Source organism: Geotrypetes seraphini, chromosome 8 (genome assembly GCF_902459505.1).
Source record: "Geotrypetes seraphini chromosome 8, aGeoSer1.1, whole genome shotgun sequence".
NCBI classification, from domain to species: Eukaryota; Metazoa; Chordata; class Amphibia; order Gymnophiona; family Dermophiidae; genus Geotrypetes; species Geotrypetes seraphini.
In genome coordinates, this window is record NC_047091.1 from 177,234,943 (window position 1) to 177,254,948 (window position 20,006).

General features: G+C 45.3%; 1 protein-coding gene across 6 annotated transcripts in view; it reads left to right on the forward strand.

Moving 5' to 3' along the window:
* Positions 1 to 20,006, forward strand: part of INPP5J (inositol polyphosphate-5-phosphatase J) — a 107,308-nt gene that overhangs the window by 13,667 nt on the left and 73,635 nt on the right. For 2 of the 6 annotated variants that reach the window (XM_033957088.1, XM_033957089.1), the window contains exon 2: positions 5,517 to 5,563. The gene's annotated coding sequence lies outside the window, so the exon portion shown is untranslated. Of the gene's footprint in view, positions 1 to 5,516; positions 5,564 to 8,366; positions 8,449 to 10,122; positions 10,208 to 13,515; positions 13,551 to 20,006 lie in introns of those variants that run through there. The other 4 variants (XM_033957085.1, XM_033957090.1, XM_033957087.1 and 1 more) reach the window with 3 other exon arrangements.

Here is a 20,006-nt window from a genome sequence, read left to right on the forward strand (position 1 = left end):
GCTGATAGGAAATACTTCCCACCTGAGGGTTGGGGGCGGGGCTGCAAACTAGTTGCCCAGAGAGGAAAGCGGTTCATAGACAACGGCGCGAAAGACAAAAGCGCGCGCCGACAATTGAGCGCAGCGCACGCCGCCACGCCGCTCTAAATTACAGTTTTTAGGGGCTCCGACGGGGGGTTTTGTTGGGGAATCCCCCCCAGTTTCCTTAATAGACATCGCGCCGGCGTTATGGGGGGTTTGGGGGGTTGTAACCCTCCACATTTTACTGTAAACTGAACTTTTTCCCTAAAAACAGGGAAAAAGTGAAGTTTTCAGTAAAATGTGGGGGGTTACAACCCCCCACACCCTCCACAACGCCCCCACAACGCGGCACGATGTCTATTAAGTAAAGTGGGGGGTTCCCCCCCACACACCCCCGTCGGAGCACTAAAAACAGTAATTTAGAGCGGCGGCGCGCACAGCGCTCAATTGTCTGGGCACGCCTTTGTCCCGGCACGCTTTTGACCTGACACCGAGGATAGCTCCTGGGAAGTCAGTTAAAAGGAGGAGAGGCACAGGACAAGCAGGAGAGCTCAGGGCTGGGAGATACTGATGGCAGTTCTCCACTGGAATGTATGGAGCTGATGGAAGCCGGAGAAGAATCTGCTTTCAAGGAGAATGAAGAATCCCAAGCCATGGAAACTGACCTAGATTCTTCTGCAGCTCCAATGAGGGAAATTCTTCCAATGGAATAAATGTGAGTAGCTGTGACCTTATTATATGAAGGACTTCCATGGTTATGCATTGCCCTGTGGGAGCTTTAGTAATCAAGAGCTCCAGAAGATTGGAAGACTTTTGTGAAGGTTTTTTTTTCTTTGTGTTTCTCTTCCATGAGAAAGGACTGTTACCAGACCAGGTAGTGGGGGGTTCGCCTCACGTATTTTGTGGTGGGAGTGGGCCTGTTTGGCAGTTTTTCAAAACGTGAAGCGTACTACCTGCCCAGCATTCTAGCAGCTGGGTAAGTCACAGCCGTTGCTCTGACTAGTGCTGTGGTCGTCAATTCAAAGACTGTTTGAATTTTGAATATTTTGATTTTTCATTGCTTGGAAATGAGTAGGGGCTGAAGCCAATAGCCTGAATCTTAGAAAAAGACTTGAACTTTTGAACATTTCCACTATCTTCTAAACGCATGAAACATCCTGACCGAGTTTTTGTTTAAGTTCCAGTGAAAGAATAAATTCTGAATTGATTTTAAGCGACTACACTTACCTGGTGCGGCAGTATTTTTCCTCCATTAATTTTCCTTGTGCAGCCCTCCGCGGCTCACAAGAGCACAACTCCCTTGTCCTAGCCGCTCAGGGCCCATTGTCCTGAGCCGGTTGGTGACAATGTCTAAAAAGAACCAGAACCCCCCCCCCCAACAATTTTCCAAATAACCCACAAGCAGATGTATTATTTTTGACAGGTGTTACTGCAAGATGCTGTAAAAACTGGGTGACATCATTTCGGAAGTGACCATTTCGAGATCTGTTTTTACAAAATGCTCAGAGAAATTCTATGAGCTTTAACAGCGATAAAAAAAGCTTAACGCAGCATCATAAAAGGGAAGGGGATAAAGGGGAAAATGCTTGAGTACCTGAATAAATGAATGTAAACCGTCCTGAGCTCCCCGGGGAGAACGGTATAGAAAATTGAATAAATAAATAAATTATAGTAATTAAATTTTGTGCAACCGAATAATAAAGCATGTGGCACAAAGCATTTGCTAAGGGAGTTTTCTAATAAAAGTTGGATTAATTAATTTTCAGAGGTCATACTAAAATGTTTAAACAATTACAAAGCATTTTGAAACTATGTAAGGGGGGGGTCTCAATTTGTTCTCATAGGCTTCCGCGGCTGGCCTCACGATTGTAGCAGGTTTCAGGTCTCGCCGCGACTTCCACCCTGAAGAAAGCCATAGCATGACGGCTGAAACGTCGGGTCTCAATTTTTCCAGATACCTGTGGATGGCTGAGAAATCATAGTAACATAGTAGATGACGGTAGATAAAGACCCGAATGGTCCATCCAGTCTGTTCAACCTGATTCAATTTAAATTTTTAAATTTTCTTCTTAGCTATTTCTGGGCAAGAATCCAAAGCTTTACCCTGTACTGTGCTTGGGTTCCAACTGCCGAAATCTCCGTCAAAACCTACTCCATCCCATCTCCACCCTCCCAGCCATTGAAGCCCTCCCCAGCCCATCCTCCCCCCCAAACAGCCATATACAGACACAGACCGTGCAAGTCTGCCCAGTACTGGCCTTAGTTCAATATTTAATATTATTTTCTGATTCTAAATCTTCTGTGTTCATCCCACGCTTCTTTGAACTCAGTCACAGTTTTACTCTCCACCACATCTCTCTCTCTCTCTTTGTCTTTCTCTCTCTCTCTCTCTTTGTCTTTCTCTCTCTTTGTCTTTCTCTCTCTCTCTTTCTTTCTTTCTCTCGCTCTCTTTCTTTGTCTTTCTCTCTTTCTCTTTTCTTTCTCTTTCTCTCTCTTTTTCTTTCTCTCTCTCTCTTTCTTTGTCTTTCTCTCTTTCTCTTTTTCTTTCTCTTTCTCTCTCTTTTTCTTTCTCTCTCTCTCTTTCTTTGTCTTTCTCTCGCTCTCTTTCTGTCTTTGTCTTTCTCTCTCTTTCTTTATCTTTCTCTCTCTCTTTCTTTCTTTCTCTCGCTCTCTCTTTGTCTTTTTCTTGCTCTCTTTTTTTGTCTTTGTCTTTCTCTCTCTGTGTCTTTCTCTCTCTCTCTCTCTCTTTGTCTTTGTTTTTTTCTTTCTCTCTCTCTCTTTCTTTGTCTTTCTCTCTCTTTCTTTCTTTGTCTTTTTCTTTCTTTCTCTTTCTGTCTCTTTTTCTTTCTCTCTCTCATAGTAACATATAGTAGATGACGGTATATAAAGACCCAAATGGTCCATCCAGTCTGCCCAACCTGATTCAATTTAAATTTTTTCTTCTTAGCTATTTCTGGGCAAGAATCCAAAGCTTTACCCGGTACTGTGCTTGGGTTCCAACTGCCGAAATCTCCATTAAAACCTACTCCAGCCCATCTCCACCCTCCCAGCCATTGAAGCCCTCCCCAGCCCATCCTCCCCCAAACGGCCATACACAGACACAGACCGTGCAAGTCTGCCCAGTACTGGCCTTAGTTCAATATTTAATATTATTTTCTGATTCTAGATCCTCTGTGTTCATCCCACGCTTCTTTGAACTCAGTCACCGTTTTCCTCTCCACCACATCTCTCGGGCATCCACCACGAATGCGCTCCCTTTGACGCTATTCCCTTATCCCCAGGCAGCTGGAGCTTGTTTGCCACACATTTGCTGTTTTGATCTGTGGGAGCCTTGGCACTCTTATCTTGTCTAAATTGTTGCATTATTCTCTACTAAATTTTAGCATTATCCATAAATTAGAGGCGTATGGTACAAACATCAGTTTACCATCTTTTTTGTTTATGCTGTTATTACAATTTGAAATAATTGACCTGTTCAATTAAGGACTAAAGCTAATTATTGGAGATCCTGTAAAAACTCTTTTGTATCCTAATGTATCATTTTTATAAAATTAATATGAATTGTATTATAAGACTTTTGTATCTTTCCACAGACTGTGTAATATAAGAATGGGGGTGTAGATTTTTTTTTTTTTTTAAACTGTGTAGAAATCAATCAAGAATTAGCACCACATTAAAATGTTTTGAGTTATTAACTTTTCTCATTCCTAGAGGTTTAATTCATATTTCGTTAATGAAGTTATGTCCATATGGTGAGATGCATATTTTAATTTAGAAAGCTACAATATCACAGATTAAAAGTTATATTTTGAATTGTATAAAGGAGATGAGGGGCTGGGAAGTGAAACCCCCATCCTAGCGGAATTCTATGTTGAAGGTATTGTGTAAGTAGAAACGTTGGCTGAGATAGTATTACAAGCAGGAAATTGTATTAGTGGGAAATGTGATTTATTGCGATAGGTTAGCTACACGTGAGAGTTGTATTAATAACAGCAGTTAATTAATATACCAGGGATAATATGGATGTCGGCAAGACACTAACACCATGTTAGATGTGTTTAGAGAAAAGAAATTGCAAGTAGACTTGAATGCATCGGTAAGTGGAATATTGCTTTACTGGCAAATGCTAACATTTTAAAATAGATGTACTGTATGTCCCGGCTGCTACTTCCTGTAAGATTGGGAAATAGAGGAGTCCTAGAGCAGGTCATTGTGTTCTAGGTGTACATGTCATCACCCCCTCTATTGCTGACAGGGGTAAAATAAAAACAAACAAACATGTGATCATTAAGTCATTATTGTTGCTAAGGAAAATTACTAATGAAATAAGATTAACAAGAAACCGTGTGACTTGAAACTAACCAAAAGAACGTTGCTGGAGTATGCAATTTATCACTGGATCTTAATGAAGCAATTGTAATTCAATTGGAAGATATACCAACTACGTATGTTTAATTATTTCCTTAAGTGATGTCATAAACCCAATAAAATGGCCAGTTACTTGTAATTCAGGGAGATTCTTGGTTGGTACCCTACCAGTTAGTAAGATGCCAAGAACTTCCAAGGCCTTGAATGTTTAAACTACACTTATGTGTCTGGTAATTATTTCCTTGGCTTCCTCCAGAAAGGGCTGAGAGGTATGAAACCTGTTCATGTAGTTATTCAGAGCACCAAAAGAACATAAGAAACTTTCTACTGTTTCCGTAAAACATTTTAAAGCAACCGTAACTGAAACCCTGTCATTGTTGCCGAGTACCCAAAGCATAGTTTGTTGTGGTTCTTCTATTTCAAGTTTATTCTGTATTTGATATTTCCCCTCTTCCAAAATCTGCAGCCATCAACTGTGCAGGCACAGGTATCAGGGTAATATTATCACGATGGAGCACAGGAACCAAACCGTTTTGTCAGAAATTCCATTACATCCAGAAAAGAACACTGCAAGCATTAAGGGTCGATTGCCACATTTGTAACAGAACATATGAAGGTTCTTCAAAAAGTTTCCGCACGTTCATATTTTCACAGGAAATGGTTGGAGCGGGAGAAATGGTAAGAGTGTGCGTTAGTAGGACGCTGGGAAAAAAAATATCGCAGAACAAGGTGATTATGTGGAAAAGGGATGTAATATGCTTTTGAAATATTTAATAAATAGTATTTAAAAAAATAAAAGTGCAGAAACGTTTTGAAGATCCCTCATAGAATTAATGTATCTATTATAGATGGATTCATATCTTTAAAGGTTCATTTTACTGTACTGGAAAACTAAATCACCAAGAGTAATTATTGATGACTGTCATTCAATCCATAGCGTAAGGTCCTGGAACTCTTCCTCCCTCTTTCCCCTTACTGGAAGATGATATGGGGTGTATTGGATCCCACGAGCTCCTTGTAGGTGTCAGCACCTCCTCTTTCCTAGCTAGTTCTTAATGTATTATCCATAGGGGGTGGGAGTGGGAGGAGAAAACAAGCCTTAAAAATAATTTTACTATCTTTTTTAGTGGCTGGAGAGCACTCCTATCCTTCTGGATCTTCTAGTGCCATTCAGGTAAGAAATGCAAGGTCATGCATTTGGGCTGCAAAAACCAGAGGGAACGGTACAGGTTAGGGAGTGAAGAGCTTATGTGCACAACAGAAGAGCGGGACTTGGGTGTGGTTGTATGTGATGATCATAAGGTGGCCAAACAGGTTGAAAAGGTGACGGCGAAAACTAGAAGGAAAGGAGGAAGTCTAGGAAGAGGGTTGGCCAGTAGGAAAAAGGAGATATTGATGCCCCTCATTTAGAATATTGTGTACAATTCTGGAGGCCGCACCTTCAAAAAGATGTAAAAAGGATGGAGTCAGTCCAGAGGAAGGCTACTAAAATGGTGCGTGGTCTTCTTCATAAGGCATATGGGGGACAGACTTAAAGATCTCAATCTCTACTTTGGAGGAAAGGCGGGAGAGGGGAGATATGTTTAAGTACCTACGTAATGTAAATGCGCATGAGTCGAGTCTCTTTAATTTGAAGGAAACTCAGCAATGAGAAGGCATAGGATGAAGTTAAGAGGGGATAAGCTCCGGAGTAATCTAAGGAAATACCTTTTTTACTGAAAGGGTGGGAGATGCGTGGAACAGGCTACCAGAAGAGGTGGTGGAGACAGAGACTGTGTCTGAATTCGAGAGGGCCTGGGATAGGCACTTGGGATCTCTCGGAGAGAGAAAGACATAATGGTTACTGCGGATGGGCAGACTGGATGGGCCATTTGGCCTTTATCTGCTGTCATGTTTCTATGTCTTCACCAGCTCCTGGATCGCACCTGATACAAGAACTGGACTGGTTTGTGTAAAATGCCTTCTCTTCCACAACACAGAAACCTCCACACCGACCCAATGAGATTTACAAACTTTCTTCTGGCACAAAAGTGAAGAGGTAGATAAGAAATAGAAGATTGCGATCGATACCCAAAATACCAATGTTGCAGCACTGGGCCTGGTATCTCCAAAGGCAACCAGGGGTTCTTACTGTTGGGTGCTCTCTCCCATTATAGTTCTTTGAATAAGTGTCTGAAAAAGCTGGAACGCACAACTACATCCCTCCCCCCCAGGAAGGATGCAAAGAAAATGCCGTGTCCTCCCTCACTCCTGCTACCTGCATTAGGTTGCCCGGGGAAGGAACCAGTGGGATCCTACATTGACTGCAATTTTCCTAGAGGCGTCAGCTACAGGCGAATGCAAATCTATATGTCAATTAGAAAAAAAACAAACAAGCATTCGACAGGTTGAGGCTGGTTACATTGGAGCAGTTTTCTTGGATTCAAACAGGGAAAGCCAAGTTACGGACTAGAGGTCTTCACGGGAACGGGGATCTCGGGACTTCCTCCCTAACCCACAGGACTCCCACGGGGACCCCCCTCTAGCCCATGGGACTCCCACGGGTTTGGAAGGCTTTGGAAGCAGGGTTCGTCCATATAATATAATGGACACGTCAGCCTTAGTAAAAGAGGGGGTTTATAAGTTAATTACCTGAACAGGAACCAAAAAAAAGGGTTCCACCAAAGAGATTCCACAAGGAAAGCAGCAGCATAAACACAAAAGAAACTGTGGAATTGATGATCCGGTCAGAAATAATTGCTGCTTTTTATGGGGACGGGCGGAGATGGAGGTAATTCCTTGTGGGGACAGAGAGGATCCTGGGGTGTCAGGTCAAAAGCGCGCCGGGACAAAGGCGTGAGCAGACAATTGAGCGCAGCGTGGAGTTGCGCGCCAAAGAAAATTACTGTTTTTAGGGCTCCGACGGGGGGGGGGGGAGGCGTGGGGGGGACCCTCCTACTTTACTTAATACAGATCGCACCGCATTGTGGGGGCGTTGTGTGGGGTTTGGGGGGTTGTAACCCCCCACATTTTACTGAAAACTTCACTTTTTCCTTGTTTTTAGGGAAAAAATTAAGTTTACAGTAAAATGTGGGGGGTTACAACCCCCCAAACCCCACACAACGCCGGCACGATTTGTATTAAGTAAACTGGGGGTGCTCCCCAACAAAAAACCCCGTCGGAGCCTCTAAAAACAGTAATTTTCTTCGGCGTGCGCCTCCGTCTTGCGCTCAGTTGTCGGCGCGCACCTTTGTCTTCCGCGTTGTTGTCTATGAACCGGATCCTGGTGGGGGATGGGTGGGGACGGAGAGGATCCTGGTGGGGACGGGTGGGGACGGAGAGGATCCTGACGGGGATGGGTGGGGATGGGTGGGATTTCTATCCTTGCGCAACTCTCTATTACAGACTGAACCAGTGCAAAGGTGTGTGGCTTAAGTCAGCTCTTCACTTCCCAGTCCCTAACACAGCGTTTCTCAACTCGGTCTTGGAGTACCCCCCTTGCCAGTCAGGTTTTCAGGATCTCCACAATGAATATGCATGAAAGAAATTTGCATATAGTGGAGGCAGTGTATGCAAATCAAGTTTATGCAGATTCATTGTGGAGATCCTGAAAACCTGCCTGGCAAGGGGGGGGGGGGGGTACTCCAGGACCGAGTTGAGAAACACCACCCTAACACAAGGGAGGCCAGAGGATAAGCTGATAAAAAAAACTCCAAAAAACCCAACACGAAACGAAACGAAACCAAACGGTGCAGGCCCCTCCATTCTCCAGCCTGGGCTTGAGCTCGAGTCGGGGGGGGGGGGGGTGTTTCGTGCGGAAGAGCCAAAGCGAGCCTGAGCGCTTCCTCTTGCCCAACGCCCCGAGCCCCGCCTCTGCTGCAGTCGCTCCTGCCCGCGCCTGTCCCTTTAAATCCTCCGGCAGGTTGACGGCTGCCTGACGTCACTCCCTCTCGGGGACTGGTTGCAGGTGGGGAGGGTGGGAGGGGAGGCAGAGCCGCAGCGCCGGAGCGGGGAAAGCGACAGCGGGGCGAGAGCGCAGGGAGCCGGCGAGAGCCCAGAGCCCACTCCGGCTGCTCCAAGGTGAGGGGCGTTGGGGTTCCGGGGGGGGGATGGGGGGATCCCACTGGATTCAGATCGGGAGGGGGGGAGGTTCCACTGGATCAGATCGGGAGGGGGGTTCCACTGGATTCAGATGGGGGGTCCCACTAGATTCAGATCGGGGGGGGGGTGTCCCTCTGGATCCAGATCGGGAGAGGGTTCCCACTGGATTCAGATCGGGGGGTGTGTGTGCTACTGGATCCAGATCGGGGGGGTCCCATTGTATCCAGATCGGGGGGTGTCCCACTGGATTCAGATCGGGAGGGGGGGAGGTTCCACTGGATCAGATCGGGAGGGGGGGTTCCATTGGATTCAGATGGGGGGGTCCCACTGGATTCAGATCGGGAGGGGGAGGGTGTTCCACTTGATCCAGACCGGGGGTGTCCCACTGGATCCAGATCGGGGGGGTCTCACTGGATCCAGATCGGGAGAGGGGTCCCACTGGATCCAGATCGGGGGGTGTCCCACTGGATCCAGATCGGGGGGGTCTCACTGGATCCAGATCGGGAGAGGGGTCCCACTGGATCCAGATCGGGGGGTGTCCCACTGGATCCAGATCGGGGGTGGGGGTCTCACTGGATTCAGATCGTGCTCGTCAGCCCGTGTCTCTGTATCTATATTAAAGTCGCTTATTCCGCTCAGTTTAGCCGCGCTGTTTCTGCGTGTTAAGTGTGCAACATTGTGTCTAGTTTGCACGCCTGACACCGGAGCTTGGTATCTGTCATACTGTGTCTCTGCAGCATTCTCACGCCTCTTCCTTGCCCTCCTCCTCACCAGTCTCCCGAGCTTCTCTTTTCCCTGCCCCCCCTCCTCCCACTCTCTCTCCTTATCCCCCCCTCCCTCCTTTCTGTCACCCAAACTTTTCTTCCTCACTTTCCCTTCTCTCCCTCGTTGTCAATCTTCTGCCTTCCCTCCCTCCTCTCTGTTTCATGTCAGATCCTTTGCCTCCCTCTCCACCCCCTCCTCTCTATTCTTAGCCTCTCTCTCTCTCCATCTCTTCTGTCTCCCAGCAGTGGAGGATATTCCACCATCTCCTTAATGAATGCAGGAGATATGGGGGAAATTCTGACCTTTCCAGCCCGGGACACTTCACTTGCTGCTTGATCATCCATTGCCTTATTGAAGTATTGCAACCCTAGAAACTTTTTCTTTTTTTTAACGAGTTGCTTCACGAACTGGGGCTAATTTTGCAACTTAAACCCCAAAAAAAAATCCTAAGCAAACAGAGTGGACAGATTCATAATAATATAAGCTAGATGCAGCCTGGGCTTTCTCCACCGTTCTTTCTGGTATTTGAAAGCTTCCCCATTTCTTTTTCTCTGTGTGTGTGTGCGCGCGCTTGCGCTTTTTTTTTTTAAGACCGTGGGATCCTTTTATCAAGGTGCGCTAGCGGGGTTAACGCGCGTGACTTTTCATCACGCGTTAACCCCCGCGCTGGCCTAAAAACTAACGCCTGCTCAAGGGAGGCGTTAGCGGCTAGCGCGGCCGGCGGTTTAGCGCGCGGTATTACCCGCGTTAAACCGCTAGCGCGCCTTGATAAAAGGAGCCCCGTATTTCTCTTTATAATGACAGGGGTTGCCATACAACTTATTTTGAGGAATTGGAAGAACTGGGATTAGGTTCAATTACACTTCCTGGCGGGAATCTCTTTGTCATACTTTCAAAATGGAACGTCCGATGGCCACACAGCAGGGACCTTCCAGGAAATTTATGGATGTTTGGGAGCCATTGATCAAATTCTGTAAGGAATGATAACTGATTTTATTTTATTGACCTTTAAACATACACATCCAGGGGGGGAGGGAAGGGGGGGAGGGATTTGCATTGGAATTTGATTCGGGGAATTTATGGATAGTTTCTTGTCGGTATTTATTTTTCTTGAATATTAGGTGGGGGAGGTGGGGGAAAATAATTGCTCATTTACGTCTGTAAATTTAATGTGCTTTTCACGAAATATTATATGAATTATTTGCTTGCACAATTGTAGTTTGGAAATTCAATAAAGATTTTTTTAAAAAGACCATATTTCCAATGGATTTTGCAATAGCCCCGTTGCAATAGCTCCGAATTGCAATAGCCCCATTATTAATGATGTTCATAAGCACTGGCTGAAACTGGTTTATGTGATCTATTATTCATCGATTGAAAAAAAATGTTCTTGATTCTGTATTAGTCTTCAAAAATACTTACGAGCTGTGAAGTAGGATTATTGATCTTTGCCCATTTCGGTGCTATGTGTATTTGAATTATTTTATTTGAGGTGTAAACATTTTTTTAGCCTTGGGAAAGGCGGGTACATGAATTTGACGAATAAATAAAGTAGAGAAAGTGTAATATATAAGGGGAAAGAATTGTAACATATTACAGAAAAGGATGAGATGGATATACACCACAAAGAGAGCATGGGGGGGGGGGAGGGAGGGGGAAGAAGGGTAGTGGAAACAATGAGAGAAAAAGAAATAGACTATAAGAGAAAAAGAAGCTTAGAGAAAGCTTTTGGTTAGTTTTCCTTTCTAGATCAATCTTGCAAAATAACAACTTACCAGGTTAATCTTTCTCTTTATTTTATTTCCCCCTGTCTTTTCTCCAGTTTGGTGCTACCCTCTTCCTCGGTGCTCCTTTCCTGAGGCTCCCACACAGCCTCTCCACTTGTTTCTCTCCTAATCGTCATTTGCGATTTGTAAAGTTTCTTTTTTATTTTTTTTGAGAGATAATAAATAGATAATAAGAAAATAAGATGATACCTTTTTTATTGGTCTACTTTAATACTGGGCAGACTTGTACGGCCTGTCCCACATATGGCAATTGGGTTTAGGAAGGGCTTGAACAGTAACTCCAGCTGTTGGAACCTAAGGACTGTACCGGGCGGACTTTACGATCTGTGGCCCAGAAATTTCAAACAAAAAAAGACAACCTAATTTACTGCTGTTCCAATTGTCATAGAGTTCCTATGTGCGTGTCGGCCAGCGCTAAAAACCTCTTGTGCGGTTTTGTAAAAGGGATGGTTAATCACGTCATACTGACCCACTGGAATCAACTGCCCCCACAGATAAGATCCCTTGAAGGGCTCCTCAACTTTAGGAAAACAATAAAAACACACCTGTTCCCCTAACTCCCCCACCCACGATCGCTAGATTACAAAGAAATGTACACTTCTCCCTCTGTATTCGCTGTGATAGGGGATTAACAGACCCACGAATACAGAAAAACCACCAATAACTTTTTCATATGTTATTCGCTATTTTCTTTTAAAAACCATCGTGAATATGGTGAAACCGCGAAAAACATGGTGGGAGACCTGGCCTGTTCCTGAAGGAGAGGCAAAACTTGGTGAAGAAAGTGCCGGGAATCAGCGATTTTCTCTGTAAACGCTGGGAATCAGCGATTTCTCTATGCAAGCTGACATCATTTGGGGGGGGGGGGGAGGAGCCAGCAAGCTAAAAACCGTGAATAATTGAAACCACAATTGCTGAAACCACAAATATGGAGGGAGAAGTGTATACTGGTACTAGATCCTCGGTATGAGTGGAGTCTCTTTCATTTGAAAGGAAGCTCTGGAATGAGAGGGCATAGGATGACGTTAAGAGGTGATAGGCTCAGGAGTAATCTAAGGAAATACTTTTTTACAGAAAAGGTGGCAGATGCTTGGAACAGTCTCCCGGTAGATGTAGTGGAGACAAGAGACTGTGTCTGATTTCAGGAAAGCCTGGAATAGGCACATGGGATCTCTTAGAGAGAGGAAGAGATAATGGTTACTGTGGATGAGCAGACTGGATGGGCCATTTGGCCTTTATCTGCCATCATGTTACAATGCGTCTGTAACCATAAAGCTATATGATCTCACAATGCAGGTGTAAAGAGCCTTAGCCAATATGAAGAGGAGGAGATAGTGGATGCTGCAGATGGGCCATTTGGCCTTTATCTGCCGACATGTTTCTATGTTTCTATAACCATAAAGTTCTATGACTTCACAATGCAGGTGGAAAGAGCCTTAGCCTATAGGAAGAGGAGATGCAAATGTTAAGAGCCTTAGCCAATAGGGAGAGGAGGAGATAGTGGGTGCTGCAGATGGGCCATTTGGCCTTTATCTGCCATCATGTTTCTATAACCATAAAGCTCTATGACTTCACAATGCAGGTGGAAAGAGCCTTAGCCTATAGGAAGAGGAGATGCAAATGTTAAGAGCCTTAGCCAATAGGGAGAGGAGGAGATAGTGGATGCTGCGGATGGGCCATTTGGCCTTTATCTGCCATCATGTTTCTATGTGTCGAGTTAGGATAAAAACATGTACCAGAAAAAATTAAAAAAAAAAACTTGTTCTGTAACTATGGCATATTAGAACCTCTTAACTGTATATTATGTATGTTAATTTGAACCCATCCTGAGCTCTTTGGGAAGGACAAGATAGAAAACAAATGAAATAAATAATCATGAATTTGTAAAGCTTGTCACTTTTGAGCAGACTGGATGAACCAATCAGGTCTCTTTATCTGCTGTCCTTTACTATGTTAAATACCGACATTGACTAGTTTTGGAAGGCAATACCTTCTTCTTCAGATCAGAAATAAGCAAATGTTGACAAATATCAGAATATATAGATGAAACATAAAATCATTCCAATGACAATCTCACAAGAGGGTAGGGGTGGGTTAGGTGAGAAACGTAAGTGCGCTTTTTCTTTTTTTTCTCGGAAAAAAAATTGACCCCCCCTCTTTTACTGAGGTGCGCTCGTGTTTTTAGCTTGCCGTCAATATTACTGCACACTAAACGCTAACGCGTGCATGTTATCCTATGGACGCGTTAGCGGTTAGTGCACGCGTCGATTTAGCGCGTGCTCTCAGCTCTTCTCATTGCTGTACTGGGCTCACAATGATGCCCTAGACCCCTAGAGATGGTCTTCCGGTACAACAGCTGGGGCTCATGTTGGCAAACTAGGCATGTGCCTCAAGCCCAAAGGTTTAGAAGGGCCATGTTAGATGTGCTCACTACCCATGAGGCTAGGATTGCCAACTGTCTGGATTTTTTTTTTTCCAGGATTCTAAAAAGATGTACATTACCTGTCTCGAAGCCGGAAGAATGGCTAAGTATGTGAATATTTTTCAGAGATTAATCTGTTACAGCTCTCCATGTGCCCCCCCCCCCTCCAGTACAGAGGCTGTGGTATGCTCCGGCCAATGGGAAGGCTGCTTTAGTCACAGTAAAGAGGGGCTGAGCTACAAGGGCTTTGGGGGAAGTACATAAGAATAGCCTTATTGGGTCAGACCAATGGTCCATTAAGCCCAGTAGCGCATTCTCACGGTGGCCAATCCAAGTCACTAGTACCTGGCCAAAACCCAAGGTGTAGGAATATTCCATGCTACCGATACAGGGCAAGCAGTGACTTCCCCTGTGTCTTTCTCAATAACCGACTATGGACTTTTCCTCCAGGAACTTGTGCAAACCTTTCTTAAAACCAGCTACGCTATCCGCTCTTACCACATCCTCTGGCAACGCGTTCCAGAGCTTAACTATTCTCTGAGTGAAAAAATATTTCCTCCTATTGGTTTTAAAAAGTATTTCCCTCTGCATAGGGGCTTTAGAGGAGTAGATGCACTTGTGTTGTGTCTCTGGAGAAAACAGTCTCGTATAAATAAAGCTTCCCTTTGAAAATCTGTGCGCTTACTAAGTGGAGGGAAGTTTTCAGCCCACGGAATTTCACTGTTAAATTCAGTGTATCGCAAACTGTTTGCCCCTGAGGATTCCAGGCGTGCCCCGAGATGACGGCGCTGGGTGACTGTTTATAGGACGTGGCTCTCGCGGTGAGAGGCACGTCCCGTGTTCAGTCAGCCACGCCTCTACTCCTCGCCTTTCCTGCAGCACCCCCTCCCCCTCCCCGGTGGTAATAGGAGGCTCAGTGCCGTGGCAGGAGGACATCCACGCGTGCGCAGATTTCGACGTGATCACATCGCACAGGGGCGTGACATCATTGCGTTGACATCCCCGCACATCTGGTTGCCCTCCAGCTGCAGCCCCGAAATTAGTGTGGCAGCAGCTTAAAAAGTTTGCGACACACCGGTTAAATTACTTGGGCAAATTCCGTGAACTCTGTCATAATATCGCCCCCCCAGTCTGCTTATTTCTTTCCAGAACCTTTTATTAAAAATCAAAATTTAAAAAACAAAACAAAAAACCTACAGATTTTATTTGCTTTTTCTATTTGTGAACCTGTTTTCACTTGTAAAACTTTGTAAATTTATATCTTGTAAAACATTGCCTAAATCTTTTTTATTGGAACGAAAGAACAGAGTTCAGCACACTATGGGCCTCTTTTTTAGCACAGAGAGCCGCGCTGAATGGCATTGGGAGCAGCACGGGCCATTCAGCGCGGTTCCCCACACTAGAAATGGCTAGCTCAGTTTAATAGAAGAGGCCCTATGATTCATACAATGCGCAATTAATATCCAGTCCAAGGGTATTGTACCGCCAACTTAAATCTCACCCTTTTGAGCAAGTCTACCCTTGGAATCTTGGGTTTGTACCAGAGGCAGCGGAGAATGAAAATTACTTGCCCAACCTCCCTGGTTCTCGGCCCACTGCTGCCGAGTTACCCAGCTCCAGGAGGCAGACTTTATTGGCCAGTCCTAATTCAGTGTGCCATTGGTAGTCTCAGGTACCACCAATTGAAATCAGCATTTCGGGCACCATAATGTACCAGGAGAGGGTTGCAGAAATCCAGGACTGAGCTTCCCTCTTGAACTGGCAGCTCTCCTGCTCTGTTAAGCTTTTCCATTCAAAGTAAGTTCTTCCATAGTTCCCAGTGCTCATTAGAAATTTATTAATGCTATCATTCCCAAAGCTAGGCTCTGAACTATTCTATTCCAAGACTTTATATACCGCCCGGTATCTAAGGTTTACAAACGGTTTACATTCAAATAAATATCAGCTCACGACACAAAGTTTTACAGTCAATTAAAACCTATTTATTAGAAGAAGAAACCCCCCCAGTCATGTACCCTCCCCCCTTTTAACAGAGAATCATGATGGCAGATAAAGGCCAAATGGCCCGTCCAGTCTGCCATAAGAACATAAGAATTGCCATCTCCGGATCAGACCCATGGTCCATCGAGTCCGGCGATCCGCACACGCGGAGGCCCAGTCAGGTATACACCTGATTGTTCTAATCACCCATATCCCTCTATGCCTCTCATAAGGAGATGTGCATCTAATTTGCCTTTGAATCCTAGCACAGTGGATTCCTTAATAACCTCCTGTGGAAGAGCATTCCATGCGTCCACCACTCGCTGCGTAAAGCAGAACTTCCTGACATTTGTCCTGGACTTGTCACCCCTTAGTTTCAAACCATGTCCTCTTGTCCGTGTCACATTGGACAATGTAAATAATTTGTTTTTCTGCTCTATTTTATCGATGTCTTTCAGTATTTTGAACGTCTCTATCATATCCCCTCGCAGCCTCCCATCCGCAGTAACCATTATCTCTTCCGCTCTCTAAGATCTCAGGCTTTCTTGAAATCAGACACAGTCTCTGTCTCCACCACCTCCACTGGGAGACTGTTTCAAGCATCTACCACCCTTTCCGTAAAAAAGTATTTCCTTCGATTACTCCTGAGCCCATCACCTCTTAGCTTCATCCTATGCCCTCTCATTCCAGAGCTTCCTTTCAATTGAAAGAGGTTCGACTCATGCCATGCGGGCATTTAAATGTCTCTATCATATCTCCCCTCTCCCGCCTGTGTCTGTTTTAAAACTCTGACCGGTTCGGCCCCATATTATCTTTGCTCCTACTTTGAGCCATTTTCACGGGACTCGTTTGTTCGCTTTAAGAGATTTTTAGACAGAACGTCCTCATTTCAAGCTGGTAAAATGAATGCTTGATTAAGCGAAATGGTATTAAAAGTCTTTTCCTACCAATCCTTAAGAAAATCTGTAAAGACCCATCTATTTGACAAATCTGGCTCTTCTCAAAAAAATGTAACTCTTCCTCCAAATTAGGAATCAAGGAAACTCTTATATCTTGGCATCCCAAGTCCTCTAAATTTTCTTCACACTTCTACCTCTAACCTCTGTTTGTAGTTCCTTCCTATTTCTTCTACTGTAAACCGCGCCGAGCTCTACGAACGTGGAGATGATGCGGTATACAAACCTAAGGATTAGATTAGATTATAACAGTTTATATACCGCAGGACCGTGAAGTTCTGTGCGGTTTACATTGATTAAAAATGCTACAAATTGCGTAGAACTGGCAGGTTAAAACTAGTGAATAGCGGCTCTAGAGATCAGTTATTGTGGGAAAGATTGTACAAATCAACCGCCTAAGTACTTCAGGAAGAGATATGTTTTTAGGTATCTCCTGAATTCCCCATAAGTATTAGCAAGCATAAGTAACTGTTCCAGGTCTTGATATGATGACTTTTGAATTTACATCCTCTGGCCGGTGGAGATACAAAGTTCAGGTGTGAGCTTCTCTTAAGTCTGTTGGTTGGGAAGGAGAAAAGGTCAGTTATATATTTAGGGGCGAAACCGAACAGTACCTTAAAGCCGAAACATCCGAACTTAAACTTCACACGTGCCTCCATCGGCAGCCAATGTAGGAGTCGGAAGGAAGGCGTCACATGGTCAAACTTCTTCAACCCGAAGATCAGTTTGACCGCTGCATTTTGCACCATTGTAATCGCTGCATATTCTTCTGGGTAATTGCCAGATAGGTGACATTGCAGTAGTCAAGTTGGCTCAGTATAAGTGATTGAACTAGAATTCTGAATGATGAAGCATCAAATTATGCTCTGATGGACCGAAGAGAGTAAAGAAACCCTTTCTAACCAAAGAGTCCACCTGGTCTTTCGTGGTTAGACCTTGTTACCTCATAATGTATTTCTTGCCTGTATTGACTGTATTTCACTGGTTGTTGGTCCATCTCTTATTGTGAACCGCTTAGAACTGTTTTGGTATTGCAGTATCCTCTTTAATAAAACCCAAGTGCGCATGCGCACTGAGGAGGCCATGATCCCTGCCGCCGTGCTGTGTGCTTCTGTGGCCGTGTTCGATTTGCATCACGTGCGGCGTGCGTGGGCTTGCGGTGCTTTCGGCGGTTTGAGCGGTGCCGAGAGCAACGGCAGGAGGGTGTCCTTCGGCCTGGACGAAGTGGACAGGGTGCGGGTGCTGTGAGGCGTCCGGCTGCTACTGCTGTACAGGGAAGTGGAGGGGGAGAGGGAAAGGGGGGCTGCTTTGGGGGGAGGGGTGTGCTGGGGGGCAGGCAGCAATCTTGGTTTGCTTGGGGGGGGGGAGACAGAAGGGGGCCCACGGAGAGACAGGCAGGTTGCCCGGCTGCCTGTGTATGAGGTTTGTTTTTCTCCGTTTTTTAATTTATTATTATTCTTTTTGTCCGTGATCTTTTTGATGTGGTATGAATGAGACCCTTCCACTAAACTCAATAAACAATACGTTTTGGATTTAATTGTTTTGGAAATATACGATTGTATCCCTCTACATATTTGGTTTTTTGCAACAGAGAGACAGACAGAAAGAAAGACAGACAGACAAGGGAGAAGGGAGAGACACAGAATGACAAATAGACAGGGGGCCAGACAGACAGGCAGACAGCGGCCAGAGAGAGAGAGACACACACAAAGAAAAAAAGACAGACAGAGACAGTGGCCAAGGAGAGAGAGAGAGAGAAATAAAGAAAGACAGACAGACAGGGGGCCAGAGAGAGACACAGACAGAAAGAATGACAAACAGACAGGGGGTCAGACAGAGGCCAAAGAGAGAGAGAGAGAGAGACAAAGAAAAAAAGACAGACAGCAGCCAAGGAGAGAGAGAGAAATAAAGAAAGACAGACAGACAGAAAGAATGCCAGAGAGACAGACAGAAAGACAGACAGCGGCCAAAGAGAGAGAGACAAAGAAAAAAAAGACAGACAGACAGACAGCGGCCAAGGAGATAGAGAGACAGAAAGAAAGACAGAAAGTGGCCAAGGAGAGAGAGAGACAAAAAGAAAGACAGACAGACACATCTATTCTAGCTCCCGCTAATGTAACGAGCTTAAAGACTAGTATAAAAATAAAATTATTATTATTATTGAGATCTTTAAGTCTGTCCCCTTCTGCCTTATGACGAAGACCACGCACCATTTTAGTAGTCTTCCTCTGGACCGACTCCATCCTTTTTATATCTTTTTGAAGGTGCGGCCTCCAGAATTGTATACAGTATTCTAAAAGAGGTCTCGCCAGAGTCTTATACAGGGGCAAGCCACGATAGAGGCCACGATAGAGGTTCCTACTGTAGTCCAGGGCGCTAAATGTTGCGACGCTCATAGGAATTCTATGCGTGTCGGAACATTTAGCGCTCTGGACTGCGGTAGAAACCTAATGACGCCGAGATAGCTGTGGGCAAGGTGTTCCAAAGAAAAGGTCCTTTTAAGCAGGCGGTAATTTTTCGGCTAGCGCGCGCTATAGTGCGCGGTAACCTTGTGCGTGCGCTAAAAATGCTAGCGTAAAAGGAGCCCTAAGTGTTTAGCTAGCAATGAAGGATGCTCAAAGAAGCAGCGTTGTGAAGTACGTCAACACCTTATCTCAATTCGATTCTGACATGAGATATCCTGGCTGATCTAACCAAAAATGCTTTGAATACTAGGCAGAAAAGTTCGAATGAAATACGCTTCTTAATGGGGAGCCAGTGCAAATCTTTCCCCTGCTACTTCTGGAGAGGTGAAATGGTGGTGGGGGAGGGGGCCCCTGATAAGGAGCCATAAGAACGTAAGAATTGCCGCTGCTGGGTAGACCAGTGGTCCATTGTGCCCTTAGGCCCTAGGGCCCAATATATCATTAATCTGGCCCTGCCTTTACTGGGCAACTGGTCCTCTAGCAGTAACATTGAAAGATTACCACTAGGGATCAAGGGTTCATAGACAACGGCGCGAAAGACAAAAGCGCGCGCCGACAATTGAGCGCAGTGCGTGCCGCCGCGCCACTCTAAATTACAGTTTTTAGGGGCTCCGACGGGGGGTTTTGTTGGGGAACCCCCCCCCAGTTTACTTAATAGACATCGCGCCGGCGTTGTGGGGGGTGTGGGGGGTTGTAACCCTCCACATTTTACTGTAATCTGAACTTTTTCCCTAAAAACAGGGAAAAAGTTCAGTTTTCAGTAAAATGTGGTGGGTTACAACCCCCCACACCCCCCACAACACGGCGCGATGTGTATTAAGCAAAGTGAGGGGGTTCCCCCACACACACCCCCGTCGGAGCCCTAAAAACAGTAATTTAGAGCAGTGCGGCGGCGCGCGCTGCGCTCAATTGTCTGGGTGCGCCTTTGTCCCAGCGTGCTTTTGACCTGACACCGGGATCAAGGATACCATTTTAAAAAAAACAACAAAAAACCTGGCCCACACAGAGCAGTAGTAACGGGGGATTGCTTCTGTGCTCGACAGAGCGCCATAGAATCTGGTAAGAGCTGGGGTTGGGATTAAGAGTGGGGGAAAGAACCACTGTGGTGGGTGATGCTGACACCTGGGGTAAGGGAAGGGGTTAATGCTGATGGTTGGGGAGG